The sequence below is a fragment of the Penaeus monodon genome, chromosome 43, assembly GCF_015228065.2.
Source record: "Penaeus monodon isolate SGIC_2016 chromosome 43, NSTDA_Pmon_1, whole genome shotgun sequence".
Lineage (NCBI taxonomy): Eukaryota > Metazoa > Arthropoda > Malacostraca > Decapoda > Penaeidae > Penaeus > Penaeus monodon.
The window spans coordinates 6688273-6700172 of record NC_051428.1 but is presented as its reverse complement, the minus strand read 5'-3'; the positions used below and the strand labels follow the sequence as shown (position 1 = coordinate 6700172).

The 11900-nt window shown below is 45.3% G+C and overlaps 1 protein-coding gene across 2 annotated transcripts in view; it reads left to right on the top strand.

Annotated features, from left to right (window-relative positions):
- The window catches only part of LOC119599522, a 48975-nt gene that overhangs the window by 1339 nt on the left and 35736 nt on the right, over positions 1 to 11900 (top strand). For both annotated transcript variants that reach the window (XM_037949284.1, XM_037949282.1), the window contains exon 2: positions 11500 to 11900. This exon is cut by the window's right edge and continues 800 nt beyond it. The gene's annotated coding sequence lies outside the window, so the exon portion shown is untranslated. The remainder of the gene's footprint in view (positions 1 to 11499) is intronic.

Here is an 11900-nt window from a genome sequence, read left to right as displayed (position 1 = left end):
GGGGGAGTGAGGGAGAGGGAGAGAGAGAGAGACCGTGAGGGAGAGAGAGAGAGAGACCGTGAGGGAGAGAGAGAGAGAGAGACCGTGAGGGAGAGAGAGAGAGAGACCGTGAGGGAGAGAGAGAGAGAGAGAGAGAGAGAGAGAGAGAGAGAGAGAGAGAGAGAGAGAGAGGAGAGAGAGAGAGAGAGAGAGACCGTGAGAGAGAGAGCGAGAGCGAATATCCCCTACCTTATCTCTAATCAGATCACGTGAAGTGGAGAAGACTGTGAGGAACAGGAACAGGAGCGAAATGAGAAGACAGGAGGCCAAGCAGTGATGCAATCTAGTTTCATCTCTTCCCTGCATCCTTCTGCCATGTGGAGAAGGGGGAGGGAGGGAAGGAAAGGGAGGGAGGGAGGAGATGAGGGAAGGGAAGCGAGGAGAGAGACAGGGAGGGAGGGAGGGAGAGTGAGGGGAACACCTGTTTACCTCTAACACTTGTGGAGTGTTTGCCCCCCTCAGGGCCAGTGGATCAAGCCATTTAGTATAAAAAAATAGAAAACAGATAAGCGCATCTAATAAAGACATTTTAAAAGCGATAGTTGACTCAAATAACAATGGCTCAAGCTCAATAAATATTTCCTCGTAAGTCCCATCCTCTCTTTTTCTACTCTTATCTATATATCCCTCTCCCCCTCTTCCTCCGTCTCTCTCTCTCCTCTCTCCCTCGATTCTTCCCTTCCACATTCTTACACTCTCCCCTCTCCCTCCCTTCTTGCTTCCTCCCTTTTTCCTCCCTTCTTACTATCCCCCTCCCTCCCGTCCCCACCCCTCCAGTGGCTACAGTATTGGCGAAATCGACCGAGTGTCGAGCGTGTTTCGGAGGCGCCGTCGAAGCCGCGAATCTACGCGGTAGATTCTGCGTGAGAGACGGATGCAGGAACACGCAAACTGCTGTTACCTTGTTCTCCCACACACACTGATCATTTCGCTCTTATTTTTCTTTCTCTGTTCCCTCGTATTTTATGGATCCCCTTTTTCTTTGTTCTTTCTCTCTCCCCTTGAATTTTTATTTTTTTTTTAATGTCTTTGCTTGTAAATTCTCGGTGAAAACAGCTCCCCCCCCCCCCCGTGTAAACTCTTTGAGGTGAAGCAGATGCAAGAACACCTGTTTTATTATCCTCCTTGTGCACTCCTTGTTCGGGGAAATATGCAAGAACATGTGTTTATATCAACCCTTTTCATTCCTCTCCTCATTCTCCTGTATTTCCACCTCTCCTCGTCCTCCTTTACGTATATTTGCATCTAGATATTCCTATTGAATGGGAGGAAGTACGAAAAAGGGGACTTTTGTATGGGGAGCAGGTTTCGAGTCTCAGGAGGAGCAGTTCGACGGTGGAACGCGAATTGATCTTGGTCGTTGGTGTGACGTCACGATCAGCTGGTTGGGTTGAGTTGCCAGTGATGTTTATTTTGTGCTTTTTGTGTGTGTGTGTGTGTTTGTGTGTGTGTGTGTGTGTGTGTGTGTGTGTGTGTGTGTGTGTGTGTGTGTGTGTGTGTGTGTGTGTGTGTGCGTGCGTGCGCGTGCGCGTGCGCGTGCGCGTGCGTGTGTCTGTCTGTCTGTCTGTCTGTCTGTCTGTCTGTCTGTCTATCTGTCTGTTGGTGTCTACGTACCTGTCTCGTGTATATTATTGAATCTCAAGTATATATCTATGAGCATTTTTTTTCTATCGGGTGCTTGAACACAATCCCCTCGTCCATGCGGTGACAATTTCCCCACTGGCAAAATAACGAAAAAAGAGGCAAAACAACTCCAGTGAAAATTTAGCGACACGAATCCATAATCTGAACCGGAAGTACCAGTATGCGGGTCTCTCATCGGACGCCAGGGGATCGATATGTATTTATGTACGTTATTCATCTACAAGAGGTACATACACAAACAAAATGAGTATTTGTGTGTGTGTGTGTGTGTGATGGTAGCTAAGAAACGTTTTTATTAATCATATTCAGAATGTAAATATATTCACAACCAAAATAATGGCAGTGATAACGTTGGGAAATGAAGAAACAGGGTAAAGAAAATGTAAGTAAAGAAAACGAGAGGAAAGTGAAAAAAAAAAACTTTTTCATTGTCATTGGAAAGAGGTTCTCAGGATGGGGGAGGGGGGAATGAGGGCATACGGTTAGATAATGGGGCAATTGACATTTTTGTGAACCAATGGGAGGTAATGGCGGTGTTACGGGAGAAGGAGGAGAAGAAGGAAGGAAGGGAAGTAGGAGAAGGAGTAAGAGGAAGAGGAGAAGGAAGAACAGGAGTTGTAGGAGGAAAATAGGGGATGGGAGAGGGAAGGGGTGTGATGGGAAGGCCGAACCGCTGCTCCAGGAAAGAAATCGATGGAATAATGGAGGTTTATATGTTTGTGTGCCTGTGGGGATAAGGGAGGGGTAGGGGGATAGGTGGGGCGGAGGCGCAGCGATCGATAGATGTTGTGTTTGTGATGTTGAGCTGAGAGGTGCCTCATATACTTGCTTTGAGCTGAGAGGTGCCTCATATACTTGCTTTGAGCTGAGAGGTGCCTCATATACTTGCTTTGAGCTGAGGGGTGCCTCATATACTTGCTTTGAGCTGAAAGGTGCCTCATATACTTGCTTTGAGCTGAGAGGTGCCTCATATACTTGCTTTGAGCTGAGAGGTGCCTCATATACTTGCTTTGAGCTGAGAGGTGCCTCATATACTTGCTTTGAGCTGAGAGGTGCCTCATATACTTGCTTTGAGTGAGATGGTGCCTCATATACTTGCTTTGAGCTGAGAGGTGCCTCATTACTTGCTTTGAGCTGAGAGGTGCCTCATATACTTGCTTTGAGCTGAGAGGTGCCTCATATAACTGCTTTGAGCTGAGAGGTGCCTCATATACTTGCTTTGAGCTGAGAGGTGCCTCATATACTTGCTTTGAGCTGAAAGGTGCCTCATATACTTGCTATTCTGTGTGGACTATTACTACTCTTATTGTAATTGTTATTATTATTTTTATCCGGAATGTTCTGTTATCAGCTAAGCCTATTGGTATTGTTATGGTTGTTCATAGTATTACTGTAATTACTGTTGTCATTATATCCGTTATTATCATCGTTATCAAGCACTGTAATCACCATGAACGGTATTAATTTTCGTTCCTTTAATCACCATAAACATCATCTATTTCGAAATTCTTTCCCTTTAACATTATGGGAAAAACACCCAGTTAGATTTAAGTAGAAAAATACGGCAAAAATAATCACCCTCGGTATTTTCGAAGAAAGTTAATGTATGGTGATTTCCTTCGTAAATCTCATGAATAAATCACCATAATTAGTGACCTCATCGTCCAGACATCAGCTGACTCAGTCAACAAACTCGGAACACGTTCCAGACAGCAAGCACCAATCAATAACAATTCCGCAACGACAGACACTGAGGCTAACGTGTAACTGTGTCAAACAGAAAAAAATACAAAAACAGAAGAAATATATGTATATATATAAATATATATATATATATATCTTCAAATGAGACTCATCTTTTCATAAATTCTTTTATATAGTATCTCTTTTTTATTATATCAATATGGTAAGAGTATTTTGCCATTCGATGTGGATTTGATGACGTCACGATCCAGCTAGACTTGTTTGGGCTCCCGAGCGCCGCGTGGTGGCGGGACTGCGAACTAGAGCGCTATGACAGACACGTGTTATGGCGATCAAGAAACGGCGAGGGATTCGTCGGGCGGGCTTGCGAAGTAGTTCCTTGGGTGATCCCGTTTCTTAATTTGTTGTCTAGGAAAAATACATGCGATGAATAGGCAAAATGGTAGCAATGAGGGTATGTACCAGATAGGGTAAACGAATTCCGTGGGATGTTCTACGTACCCACGCGAATTAGCGAGGACGAGGGGAGTGAATGCAACGAGTTGGATGTGGGTTGCAAGGCAGCTGTGACGTGTGGCACTCACGCAGCTGCGTGGCACGTCTTGGGTAGCAGAGATAACCAGTCGAGAGGATGATGAGACGCCACAATGAAATCACTCCTCTCTTCCCCGCGACCTCATTTCGCTTGCTCGTTCTAAAACCTTTTTTTCTATTATTCCCTCTCTCTCTCTCTCTCTCTCTCTCTCTCTCTCTCTCTCTCTCTCTCTCTCTCTCTCTCTCTCTCTCTCTCTCTCTCTCTCTCTCTCTCTCTCTCTCTCTCTTTCTCACTCTCTCTCTCCTTCTCCTTTTCCTTTCCCTTCCCTGTCCCTTCTAATATCTCCCCTCATATTCTTTCTCTCTCTCCTCCCTCTCCTTTCCTCCCTCCTTCCTTACCCTTCCCTCCCTTCCTCCATCTCTCTCCTCTCTCTCTCTCTCTCTCTCTCTCTCTCTCTCTCTCTCTCCCTCTCCCTCTCCCTCTCCCTCTCCCTCTCTCTCTCTCTCTCTCCATCTCCATCTCCCTCTCCATCTCCATCTCCCTCTCTCTCACTCACTCACTCACTCTCCCTCCTTCCTCTCTCCCTCCTCCCTCCCTTCCTCCCTTCCTTCCTCTCTCTCCTCTCTCTCTCTCGTCGTTCGTTTCGCTTCCCCCCCTTTCTCCCCCTCCTCCCCCCTCTTTCCCCCCCTTCGACCTCCATCCTCGTCCGCGCCCCCTTCTCCCTTCTCTTCCCCTTCCTCCCTGGCCTCCGTCAGCCTACCTCCCCTTACTTCCCGTCCTCCTTGCCCCTCCTCTTCCCTATCATTCCCTCCCTTCTTCCGTCCTTCATAACTCTCACCATCGTTCCTCCTATCTGCTTCCCATTCCCTCTCCCTGTTTCTCTCTTAATTTCCCACCCTTCTTCACTCTTCCCCCTCCCTCTTCCTATCTCTCCCCCCTACCTGACTACCCCTCCTTCCTTTCTCCCTCCCGTACAGCTTCTTTAGCCCCTCCCCACCTCCCTCTCCCCCCTCCTTTCATCCATCCCTCCTTATTTATCTCCTCAACCTTCTGTCCCTCTTCTAACCCTCACCCTTTTTCACCACCCTCCCTCCCCTCCCCTCCTCCTCCACTCCTTTCTCTTTCCCCCTTATTTACTCTCCTTCCCACCTCCCTCCCTCTCTCCCTTCCTCCCTCCCTCTCTCCGTCCTCCACCTGGCTCTTATCGATAGTCACGTCCAGACCCATGACCTTTCAAGTGCCAAAAGGTCTTGTAGGGGAATTTTACGCTCTTGACCTTGTTCACTACGCTTGGTTCGTTCGCGGGCCACTTCCTTGAAGATTTGGATGAAGAAGGGAGGGAGGTGGCAAGGTCTCCTCTCTCTCTCTCTCTCTCTCTCTCTCTCTCTCTCTCTCTCTCTCTCTCTCTCTCTCTCTCTCTCTCTCTCTCTCTCTCTCTCTGTCTTGTTTTATTTATGAATGCAACTCTTCAGGTACGATGAATATAATTAAGAAAATATCACTTTATATTTTTTTCCATTTCCTCAATTTGAGCATATGAGAATGAATGACCATTGTTATTTTTGGTATTATCATCATCATCATCATTTTGTTATGGTGATGATAATACTCCTCTTAGTATCAGCCATAAGCATTGGATGTCAAAATAAATGTGTGTGTGTGTGTGTGTGTGTGTGTGTGTGTGTGTGTATGTAGATAGATAGATAGCTAGATAGACAAGCCCTATATATTCCGAAGCAGCATCCCCCCCCACTCTCTTTATTGGTTTGCACTGCCTCACATCCTGATTTTAATCCAAGTTTTTACCTTAAAATAGTCTTGTTAATCCTCAGCGGTTCCCACGAGTATCGGATGACGTAGCGGGGTAAACATCACTGCTTATACCGAGGACTCTGTTTCCACCCAGGATGATGAAGCTGAATCGGGTTCAGTCCTCGCTAATGAACAGGGGAGTTTGCTCTAGAGGGAAAGGTTAATTGCCATGCCAGGCACCGCTTTTCTGTTGGCGTCATTGTTGGTGTTGGTATCATGGCACCATCATGATCGTCATCTTTGGCAGTGTTCATTATCAATTGTTATTGTTATCGCTATTGTTGGTGTTATTATTATTATTGTTATCATCATTATCATTATCATTCTTATTATCATTATCATTATTAATATTATCATAGTTACCATCATCATCATCATCATCATCATCACCATTATCATTATCATTATCACAATTGATGTTATCATAATTATCATTGTCGTTACTCTTATTATTGTTGTTGTTATTATTATTATTATTATTATTATTATTATTATTATTATTATTATTATTATTATTATTATTACTGTTATTATTATTACACTCGCTTATTAATAATGCTATTTTTATTATCATCTTTAATATCACTCAGCACTACTTGTATCTAGTCCTTGCCCTCATTATTTACATTGTTTTTATGATCGTTGCAATAATGATAATAATGACATCATCATAGTCATAATCAATATGTTGATGATGAATAAGCAGTAAAGCACTGACGAATGTTGTTGACGTGTTGCGTTTTACTCATTATCAACGCGATGTACTTATCATTCTCTTGTTGCTGTTGCATTGAACCCCGTGCAGAGAACAGTGGAAAACAAAACACGAGACAACAGTTGACGTCATTGCTTAGTAAGGACGAGCATCACAACTTCACGAGCTGCAACTGACCAACCGCATTGCAAAAGTGTGCAACTTAGACGAGCGCACAGGAAACTGATTTCAACAGGAAAAAGTGGTCGGTTACCTTCACCCGCTGGTAGCATGTGAAGGGGGGGGGACGGGAGGAGGAGAGGGGGAGATAAGAGGGAGCGGTAAGGTGGTTATCGTAAGGGACTGGAGATGTAAGGTGTGCACGCGCACGCACGCACGTACTTGCTGGCTGGCTCGCTCACTCACTCACCCACTCACTCACTTACTCTCTCACCCACTTACTCACTCACTCACTCACTCACTCACTCACTCACTCACTCACTCACTCACTCACTCACCCACCCACCCACCCATCCACTCACCCACTTACTCACTCACCCACTTACTCACCCACTTACCCAATTACTCACCCACTTACTCTTTCACTCACCCACTCACTCACTCACCCAATCACTCACCCACCCAATCACTCACCCACCCACTTACTCACCCACTCAATAAAACATGATATAAACATGCAAATGATTGGACACAAGCGAAATAGCGCCCCCCCCCCCCCCCTCAAAAACGGGGAAGTCTAGAAAAGCGGGCAGCCAGCCTCCGACCGACCGCCTCCGCTGCCTCGCGCCGCAGCGAAACTCGGAGCAGGTGATAAGACTATCAATCCTTGATAAGGATTGATGCGGACTTGGGCGATATCGGGATGCGATATTACGGTCCTTGTTCTTGATTTGATTATCTTTTACGGCTCTTATTAAGGGCAGTGTTTGTAAAGGCGATGGGTAATGATGGTGATAGTTGTGGTGATGATGATGGTTGTAATAATGATAACAAGTGTGATGGTGATGTTGATATTTACGAGGAAAATGTTGATTATGACGATATAATCCTAAGAAGGGCGACCTATTTTCATATTTCTTCCAGAAATTATAATATTAACTAGTTAAATTCTATTTGAATCATTAAAAAACAGTTAGGAGCCGAAAAATATAATTATTAATGGATATCTGCAGAATAGCAACCAACTTTTTAAATAATGATAAACGATGTTTTTATGAACAGGAGTGAGGTTCCTATGTGAGAGTTGCCAAGTTGCAAATTTAAGGTCTCGTTTTCTTTCGTTTGATAAAGAAAACGGAGAAAAGGTAAAAGGGGAATTTTTTTTTTTTTTTTTAATGAAATACGAGGATGTCTCGGGGAATCCACTGCGTTTCTGTAAGGGCGTTACCCACCCTTTATATACATAGATAGAGGGATAGTTATATAAGCGCGAGTGTGTGTATGTGTGTGTGTGTCTGCCTGCCTGTGTCTGTCTGTGCCTGTGCCTGCATCTGTGTGCGCCCCCCCCCCCCCATCCGCGTCCGCCCGAGGAGCGGCGGGGGGGAGGGGGGGGGGGCGGGGGAGGCGGGCGGAGCGAGGCTTGGAGGCGCGGTCTCGTCGCCACAGGCCTCGCAGGCGATCAGTTTTTGTCTCCGCCGTTCTTGGTAACAGTCGGGGTCTTGGTATTGCTTTTTTTTCCCCTTTCCTTTTATATTTATTCGTTGCTGAAGACGCTGCACGGATTCGTACAGTTTTATTGACTTTCATTAACGATTCGTCATTTATATATACGCACAGGTAGGGAGGGAGGAGAGAGAGAGAGAGAGAGAGAGAGAGAGAGAGAGAGAGAGAGAGAGAGGAAACTCAAAGTTTATGCGTATTTCGTTCATAAATTCCTTCCTTTCGACTCGCTTCTCATTCATATCTCACCCACATGACCAGTTTCACCTTCCCTCTTCCCTTTTAAACCAATAAAATGTACTTTTTTGTACACATGCGGCCGACACAAGGAAGAAGGTGTGTAAACCAGACCATTAAATGAGCGTCTCGACTGTACACTCTGTACATGTAGACTACTGATCAAGATGTACTTCCGATGTACTCAACCCCCTGCCTCTCATAATGGGGGGGATGTACTAAAAATGTACTTTCATATTCCGCACCTTCGTATGCCAGCCTCGTACATACACACAGTACCACAAGGCAGGAAAGTATTCCCTGGTAATACCTGTGTAATTACGGTGCAATTAAGTGCAAAACCCGTTATGGCACGTGTGCGGTAATCAGGTTGAGGAAAACGGTAAACGGCAATGATGGAAAGGGAGGGGAGGGGAGGGGGGAACAGGGTAGTAAAAGGGAAAGGGGAAGGGGGGAGGCGAGGAGTGGTGGGGGTGCGAAGTAATAGGTAGAAAGTATGAATAAAATGTTATAGTAGGATAAGTCCATGAAGGGTCTGTGGAATGTTTTACTTAATAGAACGCGGTATGGGTATAACATTTTTGTATAGGACGTAGATAGATGTATAGATGAGTAGATATATATTCAGTATCTATATGATAATACGTGTGTGTGTGTGTGTGTGTGTGTGTTTGTGTGCGCGTGCGTGTATGTATGTATGTATGAATTTTACAAATGCATATTGATATAGATCTACACATATACACTACATACGATATAAATCTCCGAGTTTGAGAACAAAGGCGAATAACCACGAAAGAAACGGAGGGAAATGCTCTTAAATACAGCTGCTGCTGCCATTGTATTCGTAGAAGGGGGATGTATTAAGGAAAGGAGAGAGAGAAGGAAGACAAAGAGTAAACGTCTACAAAAGGGAAGGAGAAGGAAAAGGTGGGGCGAGGGGGAGGTGGGGAAGGGGGGAAGGGGAGAGGGGGCTGGTCAAGAGGGAAGTGGGACTGCATTCCCCCACACCCTTTGTAGTTTTTTTTTATATAGTTTTCTTTCTTTCTCTCTCCCTTTCCTTCCTGTTTCATCTCTCTCTTTCTCTTTCTCCCTCTCTCCTTCCCTCCTCCCTTCTTCCTTCCCTTCTTCCCTTCCTCCTTCCTCCTTCCCCTTCTTCCCTCCCTCCTTCCTTCCTTTCCTGCCCCCTTCTTTCCCTCCTTCCCTCTTCTCCCCCCCCCCCCATTTTATCTCCATCTCTCCCCACCTTCTGTCCCCGAAGTTGAAAATGAAGATTATGGCAAATATTACCAAAGTGTAAAGAAAATGCCAACCACTCGGGATCCGGTGTTGCAGAATGAGTTAACAAGTTGCAAAAGAAAAGTTAATTGTTTACTTCTTAATTAAAAGTTGTCAAGATTTAATGCGGGTTTCACACAATTGCTTTTCTTTCAATTGTTCAATTTCGTGAAAAATACGGTTCAATGATTTGTTTTACCGCAGATCGTCATTCTCTTGATTGCAATTGAGCGATGCAATGAGAGCAAAGCATGCAAAATAGGAAGCAAAACGTAATTGATGAAATAAAAAGGGGGAAAATCTAATCCGGTTGAGGTGCCGGTTAGTTCATATTTCTCCGGCGCGTGGTCTATGGAGGGAAACAATGTGGATTTCCAAAACTCTTTGCCATTTGTTTTCATTACCAAATATTCATATTATTAAAGACCTCAAGCTTCAATATGTGCTTGGGATTTTCTTTTTTTCTCTCTCTTTCTTTTTAATACGAAAATAATCTGGTACGCATAACTGGCAACTTCTTTTCCGTCATATTGCTCTAGCTGGCTGCGTTCGTTTCCTTGACCTTGGCTTAAACTTTCGCTGCCCGGGTTAACTCCTTTTTTCTGAGGGGGAGGGGGGAGGCTGGGGAAGTGGGAGTGGGGGAGGATAGGGGGAGGTGGGAAGGATACAGTCAGAGTTGGGGGGACGAGAGGTAGGAAAAAAGGGTGAAGTTGGGGAGGGGGTTTGAGAAAATTGGGAAGGCTCGAGGTGTTGGGGACGTTTGGTTTATTTTTCTATATTATTTACTTATTTATTTATTTATTTATTTGTGTGTGGAAAGGTAATAGTATTAGGGCAACAAATAGCGGGGGGGGGGGGGATGAAACAAGGGTTGAGAGGGGAGATAAGGCGGCAGGGGGGAAGGGGGGGGTGAGGTAAGTCCTCCTGAGGTGTGGGTGATTGGGTCGGGTGGGGGTGGGGGTGGGGGGTAGGGGTCAGGGGGCTGAGATTAGGCTAAGAATGTGCATTGTTATTATCCGCCCTTTAACGCCTTTTTTAAAGTACAGGAGCTTTAGTTTCCTGATTTATTGAGAAAAAAAACATTAAAAAAGAGGATTATATTTCATTAAAAAGCATATGATTTTTTTACTCAGGTATTGTGTTGTTGGTGACTTTATTAGAGATGAAAAAGGAGGTTTTTGTGTGTGAGAAAAAAGTGTGAGATTCTTATCTTTTTCAAGGTTCTTTTCCTTTCCTTGAATAATTATTTGTTACTTTGTTTTAGTGATGCAACGAGAGCAAAATATTCTCTTTTTTTAGCAACCACTTTATCTTTAATTTCTCCTTTCGTATTCTCTCTCTCTCTCTCTCTCTCTCTCTCTCTCTCTCTCTCTCTCTCTCTCCCCCTCTCTCTGTCTCCCTTTCCCTCCTCCCTCTTTCCATCCATCTCTCTCTCCCTCCCTCCCTCCCTCTCTCCCTCTCTCCCTCCCTCCTTCTCTCCCTCTCCCTTTCCCTCCCCCTCCCCCTCCCCTCCCCCTCCCTCTCTCTCTTCAGTACGAGTAAAATGGAAATTTCCAAGACGAGAGGCGGAAGATCGGCGGGAAAAGCCAAGCCCGTTTTCTGTCTTGTTCGAAAAACGGGTTTAAGGGGGTGGGGGAAGGGGGAAGGGGGTGAAGGGGAGGGAGTGGATGGGGAGGGGAGTAGATGGGTGGGGAATGGGGGTAGGGGATGGGTGGAGAGGGGGAGGAGGGGAAGAGGTGGATAGTGGGGGAAGGGGAAGAGGGTACGGAATTCCATACTCAATGCATATATTTTTTCTTGGTAAATATAGTACATTATATATGTATTTATTAATAAATGGTAATTAATTTCTCTTCTCCCCCTTTTCGCAATACAGCGCAGATTTTTCCTCTCCCTCTTCAGCACAGACTTGAGACGGACACGTTAAAGTCTGAAAGTTGAAATAGAAAAAAAGAAAGGGAGAGTGTAGTGACACGTCAACAGAAAAAAGAGAAACATATATAAGAAAAAGAAAGAAAACACCGACAGACGAAGGAAGAATTGATAAAGAAGGGAAAAGAATAAGGTGATAATAATAGTAATAATAATGATCGAAGTGCCACGTGCCGCGAGGAGGAAGACAGCGCGCGTGCATTAACGCCTGACCCCCCCCCCCTTCCCTCTCCCCCATCCCCCCACCGGGCGTGAGAAGGTCATGGAGGGCTGGTGACCTTAAGGGAGATTGACCCAGGTGGAGGAGCTGGACACCCCCCCCCCCGTCTCCTTTTTCTCCCCCTC